Source organism: Perognathus longimembris, chromosome 8 (genome assembly GCF_023159225.1).
Source record: "Perognathus longimembris pacificus isolate PPM17 chromosome 8, ASM2315922v1, whole genome shotgun sequence".
Classification (NCBI taxonomy): domain Eukaryota; kingdom Metazoa; phylum Chordata; class Mammalia; order Rodentia; family Heteromyidae; genus Perognathus; species Perognathus longimembris.
Window position 1 is genome coordinate 33051681 of NC_063168.1, and position 13035 is coordinate 33064715.

Consider the following 13035-nt stretch of genomic DNA (forward strand, 5'->3'; position numbering starts at 1 on the left):
ATTAAGAAAAGCAGTAGCTTAATAAATTAATTACTTCCTGGTATGGTTACTGTACTGGTAACTCCCCAATAGAATCTGGATTGTGGTGAGGGAACAGAGACAAACGCTCATTTAGGACCTGCACTTACGAAGGGGGTAGGCAGCAGTATATCAGGGAGTAAACCTTTGAGAATAAAAACAGCTGGAGCTTGTTAAGGTAATTACACAGGGGAAAGGATAATGTACTGGGAACTCCTCAGAAGAATCTGATTTGTGGTGAGGGGAGAGAGATAAAAGCTCATTTAGGAACGACATGAACATGCTGCGTAGGTAGCTGTTTATCAGTAAATATCTCCACTGAGATTAAGAAAAGCAGTAGCTTAATAAATTAAGTACTTCCTGGTATGATTACTGTACTGGTAACTCCCCAAAAGAATCTGGATTGTGGTGAGGCAATAGAGAAAAAGCTCATTTAGGACCTGCACTTACGAAGGGGGTAGGCAGCTGTATATCAGGGAGTAAACCTTCTGAGAATAAAAACAGCTGGAGCTTGTTAAGGTAATTACACAGGGGAAAGGAAAATGTACTGGGAACTCCTCAGAAGAATCTGATTTGTGGTGAGGGGAGAGAGATAAAAGCTCATTTAGGAACGACATGAACATGCTGCGTTGGTAGCTGTTTATCAGTAAATATCTCCACTGAGATTAAGAAAAGCAGTAGCTTAATAAATTAAGTACTTCCTGGTATGGTTACTGTACTGGTAACTCCGCAAAAGAATCTGGATTGTGGTGAGGGAACAGAGAAAAAAGCTCATTTAGGACCTGCACTTACGAAGGGGTAGGCAGTTGTATATCAGGGAGTAAACCTTCTGAGAATAAAAACAGCTGGATCTTTTTAAGGTAATTACACAGGGGAAAGGATAATGTACTGGGAACTCCTCAGAAGAATCTGATTTGAGGTGAGGGGAGAGAGATAAAAGCTCATTTAGGAACGACATGAACATGCTGCGTAGGTAGCTGTTTATCAGTAAATATCTCCACTGAGATTAAGAAAAGCAGTAGCTTAATAAATTAAGTACTTCCTGGTATGGTTACTGTACTGGTAACTCCACAAAAAAATCTGGATTGTGGTGAGGGAACAGAGAAAAAAGCTCATTTAGGACCTGCACTTAAGAAGGGGGTAGGCAGCTGTATATCAGGGAGTAAACCTTCTGAGAATAAAAACAGCTGGAGCTTGTTAAGGTAATTACACAGGGGAAAGGATAATGTACTCGGAACTCCTCAGAAGAATCTGATTTGTGGTGAGGGGAGAGAGATAAAAGCTCATTTAGGAACGACATGAACATGCTGCGTAGGTAGCTGTTTATCAGTAAATATCTCCACTGAGATTAAGAAAAGCAGTAGCTTAATAAATTAAGTACTTCCTGGTATGGTTACTGTACTGGTAACTCCGCAAAAGAATCTGGATTGTGGTGAGGGAACAGAGAAAAAAGCTCATTTAGGACCTGCGCTTACGAAGGGGTAGGCAGTTGTATATCAGGGAGTAATCCTTCTGAGAATAAAAACAGCTGGATCTTTTTAAGGTAATTACACAGGGAAAGGATAATGTACTGGGAACTCCTCAGAAGAATCTGATTTGAGGTGAGGGGAGAGAGATAAAAGCTCATTTAGGAACGACATGAACATGCTGCGTAGTTAGCTGTTTATCAGTAAATATCTCCACTGAGATTAAGAAAAGCAGTAGCTTAATAAATTAAGTACTTCCTGGTATGGTTACTGTACTGGTAACTCCCCAAAAGAATCTGGATGGTGGTGAGGGAACAGAGAAAAAAGCTCATTTAGGACCTGCACTTACGAAGGGGGTAGGCAGCTGTATATCAGGGAGTAAACCTTCTGAGAATAAAAACAGCTGGAGCTTGTTAAGGTAATTACACAGGGGAAAGGATAATGTACTGGGAACTCCTCAGAAGAATCTGATTTGTGGTGAGGGGAGAGAGATAAAAGCTCATTTAGGAACGACATGAACATGCTGCGTAGGTAGTTGTTTACCAGTAAATATCTCCACTGAAATTAAGAAAAGCAGTAGCTTAATAAATTAGTACTTCCTGGTATGGTTACTGTACTGGTAACTCCCCAAAAGAATCTGGATTGTGGTGAGGGAACAGAGAATAAAGCTCATTTAGGACCTGCACTTACGAAGGGGGTAGGCAGCTGTATATCAGGGAGTAAACCTTCTGAGAATAAAAACAGCTGGAGCTTGTTAAGGTAATTACACAGGGGAAAGGATAATGTACTGGGAACTCCTCAGAAGAATCTGATTTGTGGTGAGGGGAGAGAGATAAAAGCTCATTTAGGAACGACATGAACATGCTGCTTAGGTAGCTGTTTATCAGTAAATATCTCCACTGAGATTAAGAAAAGCAGTAGCTTAATAAATTAAGTACTTCCTGGGATGGTTACTGTACTGGTAACTCCAGAAAAGAATCTGGATTGTGGTGAGGGAACAGAGAAAAAAGCTCATTTAGGACCTGCACTTACGAAGGGGGTAGGCAGCTGTATATCAGGGAGTAAACCTTCTGAGAATAAAAACAGCTGGAGCTTGTTAAGGTAATTACACAGGGGAAAGGATAATGTACTGGGAACTCCTCAGAAGCATCTGATTTCTCGTGAGGGGAGAGAGATAAAAGCTCATTTAGGAACGACATGAACATGCTGGCTACGTAGCTGTTTATCAGTAAATATCTCCACTGAGATTAAGAAAAGCAGTAGCTTAATAAATTAAGTACTTCCTGCAATGGATACTGTACTGGTAACTCCCCAAAAGAATCTGGATTTTGGTGAGGGAACAGAGAAAAAAGCTCATTTAGGACCTGCACTTATGAAGGGGGTAGGCAGCTGTATATCAGGGAGTAAACCTTCTGAGAATAAAAGCAGCTGGAGCTTGTTAAGGTAATTACAAAGGGGAAAAGATAATGTACTGGGAACTCCTCAGAAGAATCTGATTCGTGGTGAGGGGAGAGAGATAAAAGCTCATTTAGAAACCACATGAACATGCTGCGTAGGTAGCTGTTTATCAGTAAATATCTCCACTGAGATTAAGAAAAGCAGTAGCTTAATAAATTAAGTACTTCCTGGTATGGTTACTGTACTGGTAACTCCCCAAAATAATCTGGAATGTGGTGAGGGAACAGAGAAAAAAGCTCATTTAGGACCTGCACTTACGAAGGGGGTAGGCAGCAGTATATCAGGGAGTAAACCTTCTCAGAATAAAAACAGCTGGAAGTTGTTCAGGTAATTACACAGGAGAAAGGATAATGTACTGGGAACTCCTCAGAAATATCTGATTTGTGGTGAGGGGAGAGAGGTAAAAGCTCATTTAGGAAGGACATGAACATGCTGCGTAGGTAGCTGTTTATCAGTAAATATCTCCACTGAGATTAATAAAAGCAGTAGCTTAATAAATTAAGTACTTCCTGGTATGGTTACTGTACTGGTAACTCCCCAAAAGAATCTTGATTGTGGTGAGGGAACAGAGAAAAAAGCTCATTTAGGACCTGCACTTACGAAGGGGGTAGGCAGCTGTATATCAGGGAGTAAACCTTCTGAGAATAAAAACAGCTGGAGCTTGTTAAGGTAATTACACAGGGGAAAGGATAATGTACTGGGAACTCCTCAGAAGAATCTGATTTGTGACGAGGGGAGAGAGATAAAAGCTCATTTAGGAACGACGTGTACATGCTGCATACATAGCAGTTTATCAGTAAATATCTCCACTGAGATTAAGAAAAGCAGTAGCTTAATAAATTAAGTACTTCCTGGTATGGTTACTGTAATGGTAACTCCCCAAAAGAATCTGGATTGTGGTGAGGGAACAGAGAAAAAAGCTCATTTAGGACCTGCACTTACGAAGGGGGTAGGCAGCTGTATATCAGGGAGTAAACCTTCTGAGAATAAAAACAGCTGGAGCTTGTTAAGGTAATTACACAGGGGAAAGGATAATGTACTGGGAACTCCTCAGAAGAATCTGATTTGTGGTGAGGGGAGAGAGATAAAAGCTCATTTAGGAACGACATGAACATGCTGCGTAGGTAGCTGTTTATCAGTAAATATCTCCACTGAGATTAAGAAAAGCAGTAGCTTAATAAATTAAGTCCATCCTGGTATGGTTACTGTACTGGTAACTACGCAAAAGAATCTGGATTGTGGTGAGGGAACAGAGAAAAAAGCTCATTTAGGACCTGCACTTACGAAGGGGTAGGCAGTTGTATATCAGGGAGTAATCCTTCTGAGAATAAAAACAGCTGGATCTTTTTAAGGTAATTCCACAGGGGAAAGGATAATGTACTGGGAACTCCTCAGAAGAATCTGATTTGAGGTGAGGGGAGAGAGATAAAAGCTCATTTAGGAACGACATGAACATGCTGCGTAGGTAGCTGTTTATCAGTAAATATCTCCACTGAGATTAAGAAAAGCAGTAGCTTAATAAATTAAGTACTTCCTGGTATGGTTACTGTACTGGTAACTCCCCAAAAGAATCTGGATGGTGGTGAGGGAACAGAGAAAAAAGCTCATTTAGGAACTGCACTTACGAAGGGGGTAGGCAGCTGTATATCAGGGAGAAAACCTTCTGAGAATAAAAACAGATGGAGTTTGTTAAGGTAATTACACAGAGGAAAGGATAATGTACTGGGAACTCCTCAGAAGAATCTGATTTGTGGTGAGGGGAGAGAGATAAAAGCTCATTTACGAACGACATGAACATGCTGCGTAGGTAGCTGTTTATCAGTAAATATCTCCACTGAGATTAAGAAAAGCAGTAGCTTAATAAATTAAGTACTTCCTGGTATGGGTACTGTACTGGTAACTCCACAAAGAATCCGGATTGTGGTGAGGTAACAGAGAAAAAAGCTCATTTAGGACCTGCACTTACGAAGGGGTACGCAGCTGTATATCAGGGAGTAAACCTTCTGAGAATAGAAACAGCTGGATCTTTTAAGGTAATTACACAGGGGATAGGATAATGTACTGGGAACTCCTCAGCAGAATCTGATTTGTGGTGAGGGGAGAGAGATAAAAGCTCATTTAGGAACGACATGAACATGCTGCATACGTAGCTGTTTATCAGTAAATATCTCCAATGAGATTAAGAAAAGCAGTAGCTTAATAAATTAAGTATTTCCTGGTATGGTTACTGTACTGGTAACTCCCCAAAAGAATCTGGATTGTGGTGAGGGAACAGAGAAAAAAGCTCATTTAGGACCTGCACTTACGAAGGGGGTAGGCAGCTCTATATCAGGGAGTAAACCTTCTGAGAATAAAAACAGTTGGAGCTTCTTAAGGTAATTACACAGTGGAAAGGATAATGTACTGGGAACTCCTCAGAAGAATCTGATTTGTGGTGAGGGGAGAGAGATAAAAGCTCATTTAGGAACGTCATGAACATGCTGCGTAGGTAGCTGTTTATCAGTAAATATCTCCACTGAGATTAAGAAAAGCAGTAGCTTAATAAATTAAGTACTTCCTGGTATGGTTACTGTACTGGTAACTCCCCAAAAGAATCTGGATTGTGGTGAGGGAACAGAGAAAAAAGCTCATTTAGGACCTGCACTTACGAAGGGGGTAGGCACCTGTATATCAGGGAGTAAACCTTCTGAGAATAAAACAGCTGGAGCTTGTTAAGGTAATTACACAGGGGAAAGGATAATGTACTGGGATCTCCTCAGAAGAATCTGATTTGTGGTGAGGGGAGAGAGATAAAAGCTCATTTAGGAACGACATGAACATGCTGCGTAGGTAGCTGTTTATGAGTAAATATCTCCACTGAGATTAAGAAAAGCAGTAGCTTAATAAATTAAGTACTTCCTGGTATGGTTACTGTACTGGTAACTCCCCAAAAGAATCTGGATTGTGGTGAGGGAACAGAGAAAAAAGCTCATTTAGGAACTGCACTTACGAAGGGGGTAGTCAGCTGTATATCAGGGAGTAAACCTTCTGAGAATAAAAACAGCTGGAGTTTGTTAAGGTAATTACACAGGGGGAAAGGATAATGTACTGGAACTCCTCAGAAGAATCTGATTTGTGGTGAGGGGAGAGAGATAAAAGCTCATTTAAGAACGACATGAACATGCTGCGTACGTAGCTGTTTATCAGTAAATATCTCCACTGAGATTAAGAAAAGCAGTAGCTTAATAAATTAATTACTTCCTGGTATGGTTACTGTACTGGTAACTCCCCAATAGAATCTGGATTGTGGTGAGGGAACAGAGACAAACGCTCATTTAGGACCTGCACTTACGAAGGGGGTAGGCAGCAGTATATCAGGGAGTAAACCTTTGAGAATAAAAACAGCTGGAGCTTGTTAAGGTAATTACACAGGGGAAAGGATAATGTACTGGGAACTCCTCAGAAGAATCTGATTTGTGGTGAGGGGAGAGAGATAAAAGCTCATTTAGGAACGACATGAACATGCTGCGTAGGTAGCTGTTTATCAGTAAATATCTCCACTGAGATTAAGAAAAGCAGTAGCTTAATAAATTAAGTACTTCCTGGTATGATTACTGTACTGGTAACTCCCCAAAAGAATCTGGATTGTGGTGAGGCAATAGAGAAAAAGCTCATTTAGGACCTGCACTTACGAAGGGGGTAGGCAGCTGTATATCAGGGAGTAAACCTTCTGAGAATAAAAACAGCTGGAGCTTGTTAAGGTAATTACACAGGGGAAAGGAAAATGTACTGGGAACTCCTCAGAAGAATCTGATTTGTGGTGAGGGGAGAGAGATAAAAGCTCATTTAGGAACGACATGAACATGCTGCGTTGGTAGCTGTTTATCAGTAAATATCTCCACTGAGATTAAGAAAAGCAGTAGCTTAATAAATTAAGTACTTCCTGGTATGGTTACTGTACTGGTAACTCCGCAAAAGAATCTGGATTGTGGTGAGGGAACAGAGAAAAAAGCTCATTTAGGACCTGCACTTACGAAGGGGTAGGCAGTTGTATATCAGGGAGTAAACCTTCTGAGAATAAAAACAGCTGGATCTTTTTAAGGTAATTACACAGGGGAAAGGATAATGTACTGGGAACTCCTCAGAAGAATCTGATTTGAGGTGAGGGGAGAGAGATAAAAGCTCATTTAGGAACGACATGAACATGCTGCGTAGGTAGCTGTTTATCAGTAAATATCTCCACTGAGATTAAGAAAAGCAGTAGCTTAATAAATTAAGTACTTCCTGGTATGGTTACTGTACTGGTAACTCCACAAAAAAATCTGGATTGTGGTGAGGGAACAGAGAAAAAAGCTCATTTAGGACCTGCACTTAAGAAGGGGGTAGGCAGCTGTATTCAGGGAGTAAACCTTCTGAGAATAAAAACAGCTGGAGCTTGTTAAGGTAATTACACAGGGGAAAGGATAATGTACTCGGAACTCCTCAGAAGAATCTGATTTGTGGTGAGGGGAGAGAGAAAAAGCTCATTTAGGAACGACATGAACATGCTGCGTAGGTAGCTGTTTATCAGTAAATATCTCCACTGAGATTAAGAAAAGCAGTAGCTTAATAAATTAAGTACTTCCTGGTATGGTTACTGTACTGGTAACTCCGCAAAAGAATCTGGATTGTGGTGAGGGAACAGAGAAAAAAGCTCATTTAGGACCTGCGCTTACGAAGGGGTAGGCAGTTGTATATCAGGGGAGTAATCCTTCTGAGAATAAAAACAGCTGATCTTTTTAAGGTAATTACACAGGGGAAAGGATAATGTACTGGAACTCCTCAGAAGAATCTGATTTGAGGGTGAGGGAGAGAGATAAAAGCTCATTTAGGAACGACATGAACCATGCTGCGTAGTTAGCTGTTTATCAGTAAATATCTCCACTGAGATTAAGAAAAGCAGTAGGCTTAATAAATTAAGTACTTCCTGGTATGGTTACTGTACTGGTAACTCCCCAAAAGAATCTGGATGGTGGTGAGGGAACAGAGAAAAAAGCTCATTTAGAACCTGCACTTACGAAGGGGGTAGGCAGCTGTATATCAGGGAGTAAACCTTCTGAGAATAAAAACAGCTGGAGCTTGTTAAGGTAATTACACAGGGGAAAGGATAATGTACTGGGAACTCCTCAGAAGAATCTGATTTGTGGTGAGGGGGAGAGAGATAAAAGCTCATTTAGGAACGACATGAACATGCTGCGTAGGTAGTTGTTTACCAGTAAATATCTCCACTGAAATTAAGAAAAGCAGTAGCTTAATAAATTAAGTACTTCCTGGTATGGTTACTGTACTGGTAACTCCCCAAAAGAATCTGGATTGTGGTGATGGGAACAGAGAATAAAGCTCATTTAGGACCTGCACTTACGAAGGGGGTAGGCAGCTGTATATCAGGGAGTAAACCTTCTGAGAATAAAAACAGCTGGAGCTTGTTAAGGTAATTACACAGGGGAAAGGATAATGTACTGGGAACTCCTCAGAACAATCTGATTTGTGGTAGGGGAGAGAGATAAAAGCTCATTTAGGAACGACATGAACATGCTGCTTAGGTACGTGTTTATCAGTTAAATATCTCCACTGAGATTAAGAAAAGCAGTAGCTTAATAAATTAAGTACTTCCTGGGATGGTTACTGTACTGGTAATCCAGAAAAGAATCTGGATTGTGGTGAGGGAACAGAGAAAAAAGCTCATTTAGGACCTTCACTTACGAAGGGGGTAGGCAGCTGTATATCAGGGAGTAAACCTTCTGAGAATAAAAACAGCTGGAGCTTGTTAAGGTAATTACACAGGGGAAAGGATAATGTACTGGGAACTCCTCAGAAGCATCTGATTTCTCGTGAGGGGAGAGAGATAAAGCTCATTTAGGAACGACATGAACATGCTGGCTACGTAGCTGTTTATCAGTAAATATCTCCACTGAGATTAAGAAAAGCAGTAGCTTAATAAATTAAGTACTTCCTGCAATGGATACTGTACTGGTAACTCCCCAAAAGAATCTGGATTTTGGTGAGGGAACAGAGAAAAAAGCTCATTTAGGACCTGCACTTATGAAGGGGGTAGGCAGCTGTATATCAGGGAGTAAACCTTCTGAGAATAAAAGCAGCTGGAGCTTGTTAAGGTAATTACAAAGGGAAAAGATAATGTACTGGGAACTCCTCAGAAGAATCTGATTCGTGGTGAGGGGAGAGAGATAAAAGCTCATTTAGAAACCACATGAACATGCTGCGTAGGTAGCTGTTTATCAGTAAATATCTCCACTGAGATTAAGAAAAGCAGTAGCTTAATAAATTAAGTACTTCCTGGTATGGTTACTGTACTGGTAACTCCCCAAAATAATCTGGAATGTGGTGAGGGAACAGAGAAAAAAAGCTCATTTAGGACCTGCACTTACGAAGGGGGTAGGCAGCAGTATATCAGGGAGTAAACCTTCTCAGAATAAAAACAGCTGGAAGTTGTTCAGGTAATTACACAGGAGAAAGGATAATGTACTGGGAACTCCTCAGAAATATCTGATTTGTGGTGAGGGGAGAGAGGTAAAAGCTCATTTAGGAAGGACATGAACATGCTGCGTAGTAGCTGTTTATCAGTAAATATCTCCACTGAGATTAATAAAAGCAGTAGCTTAATAAATTAAGTACTTCCTGGTATGGTTACTGTACTGGTAACTCCCCAAAAGAATCTTGATTGTGGTGAGGGAACAGAGAAAAAAGCTCATTTAGGACCTGCACTTACGAAGGGGGTAGGCAGCTGTATATCAGGGAGTAAAACCTTCTGAGAATAAAAACAGCTGGAGCTTGTTAAGGTAATTACACAGGGGGAAAGGATAATGTACTGGGAACTCCTCAGAAGAATCTGATTTGTGACGAGGGGAGAGAGATAAAAGCTCATTTAGGAACGACGTGTACATGCTGCATACATAGCAGTTTATCAGTAAATATCTCCACTGAGATTAAGAAAAGCAGTAGCTTAATAAATTAAGTACTTCCTGGTATGGTTACTGTAATGGTAACTCCCCAAAAGAATCTGGATTGTGGTGAGGGAACAGAGAAAAAAGCTCATTTAGGACCTGCACTTACGAAGGGGGTAGGCAGCTGTATATCAGGGAGTAAACCTTCTGAGAATAAAAACAGCTGGAGCTTGTTAAGGTAATTACACAGGGGAAAGGATAATGTACTGGGAACTCCTCAGAAGAATCTGATTTGTGGTGAGGGGAGAGAGATAAAAGCTCATTAGGAACGACATGAACATGCTGCGTAGGTAGCTGTTTATCAGTAAATATCTCCACTGAGATTAAGAAAGCAGTAGCTTAATAAATTAAGTCCATCCTGGTATGGTTACTGTACTGGTAACTACGCAAAAGAATCTGGATTGTGGTGAGGGAACAGAGAAAAAAGCTCATTTAAGGACCTGCACTTACGAAGGGGTAGGCAGTTGTATATCAGGGAGTAATCCTTCTGAGAATAAAACAGCTGGATCTTTTTAAGGTAATTCCACAGGGGAAAGGATAATGTACTGGGAACTCTCAGAAGAATCTGATTTGAGGTGAGGGGAGAGAGATAAAAGCTCATTTAGGGAACGACATGAACATGCTGCGTAGGTAGCTGTTTATCAGTAAATATCTCCACTGAGATAAGAAAAGCAGTAGCTTATAAATTAAGTACTTCCTGGTATGGTTACTGTACTGGTAACTCCCCAAAAGAATCTGGATGGTGGTGAGGGAACAGAGAAAAAAGCTCATTTAGGACCTGCACTTACGAAGGGGGTAGGCAGCTGTATATCAGGGAGTAACCCCTCTGAGAATAAAACAGCTGGAGCTTGTTAAGGTAATTACACAGGGGAAAGGATAATGTACTGGGAACTCCTCAGAAGAATCTGATTTGTGGTGAGGGGAGAGAGATAAAAGGCTCATTTAGGAACGACATGAACATGCTGCGTAGGTAGTTGTTTACCAGTAAATATCTCCACTGAAATTAAGAAAAGCAGTAGCTTAATAAATTAAGTACTTCCTGGTATGGTTACTGTACTGGTAACTCCCCGAAAGAATCTGGATTGTGGTGAGGGAACAGAGAATAAAGCTCATTTAGGACCTGCACTTACGAAGGGGTAGGCAGCTGTATATCAGGGAGTAAACCTTCTGAGAATAAAAACAGCTGGAGCTTGTTAAGGTAATTACACAGGGGAAAGGATACTGTACTGGGAACTCCTCAGAAGAATCTGATTTGTGGTGAGGGGAGAGAGATAAAAGCTCATTTAGGAACGACATGAACATGCTGCTTAGGTAGCTGTTTATCAGTAAATATCTCCACTGAGAATAAGAAAAGCAGTAGCTTAATAAATTAAGTACTTCCTGGGATGGTTACTGTACTGGTAACTCCAGAAAGAATCTGGATTGTGGTGAGGGGAACAGAGAAAAAAGCTCATTTAGGACCTGCACTTACGAAGGGGGTAGGCAGCTGTATATCAGGGAGTAAACCTTCTGAGAATAAAAACAGCTGGAGCTTGTTAAGGTAATTACACAGGGGAAAGGATAATGTACTGGGAACTCCTCAGAAAGCATCTGATTTTCTCGTGAGGGAGAGAGATAAAAGCTCATTTAGGAACGACATGAACATGCTGGCTACGTAGCTGTTTATCAGTAAATATCTCCACTGAGATTAAGAAAAGCAGTAGCTTAATAAATTAAGTACTTCCTGCAATGGATACTGTACTGGTAACTCCCCAAAAGAATCTGGATTTTGGTGAGGGAACAGAGAAAAAAGCTCATTTAGGACCTGCACTTATGAAGGGGGTAGGCAGCTGTATATCAGGGAGTAAACCTTCTGAGAATAAAAGCAGCTGGAGCTTGTTAAGGTAATTACAAAGGGGAAAAGATAATGTACTGGGAACTCCTCAGAAGAATCTGATTCGTGGTGAGGGGAGAGAGATAAAAAGCTCATTTAGAAACCACATGAACATGCTGCGTAGGTAGCTGTTTATCAGTAAATATCTCCACTGAGATTAAGAAAAGCAGTAGCTTAATAAATTAAGTACTTCTGGTATGGTTACTGTACTGGTAACTCCCCAAAATAATCTGGAATGTGGTGAGGGAACAGAGAAAAAAGCTCATTTAGGACCTGCACTTACGAGGGGGTAGGCAGCAGTATATCAGGGAGTAAACCTTCTCAGAATAAAAACAGCTGGAGTTGTTCAGGTAATTACACAGGAGAAAGGATAATGTACTGGGAACTCCTCAGAAATAATCTGATTTGTGGTGAGGGGAGAGAGGTAAAAGCTCATTTAGGAAGGACATGAACATGCTGCGTAGGTAGCTTTTATCAGTAAATATCTCCACTGAGATTAAAAAAAGCAGTAGCTTAATAAATTAAGTACTTCCTGGTATGGTTACGTACTGGTAACTCCCCAAAAGAATCTTGATTGTGGTGAGGGAACAGAGAAAAAGCTCATTAGGACCTGCACTTACGAAGGGGGGTAGGCAGCTGTATATCAGGGAGTAAACCTTCTGAGAATAAAAACAGCTGGAGCTTGTTAAGGTAATTACATAGGGGAAAGGATAATGTACTGGGAACTCCTCCAGAAGAATCTGATTTGTGACGAGGGGAGAGAGATAAAAGCTCATTTAGGAACGACGTGTACATGCTGCATACATAGCAGTTTATCAGTAAATATCTCCACTGAGATTAAGAAAAGCAGTAGCTTAATAAATTAAGTACTTCCTGGTATGGTTACTGTAATGGTAACTCCCCAAAAAGAATCTGGATTGTGGTGAGGGAACAGAGAAAAAAGCTCATTTAGGACCTGCACTTACGAAGGGGTAGGCAGCTGTATATCAGGGAGTAAACCTTCTGAGAATAAAAACAGCTGGAGCTTGTTAAGGTAATTACACAGGGGAAAGGATAATGTACTGGGAACTCCTCAGAAGAATCTGATTTGTGGTGAGGGGAGAGAGATAAAAGCTCATTTAGGAACGACATGAACATGCTGCGTAGGTAGCTGTTTATCAGTAAATATCTCCACTGAGATTAAGAAAAGCAGTAGCTTAATAAATTAAGTACATCCTGGTATGGTTACTGTACTGGTAAC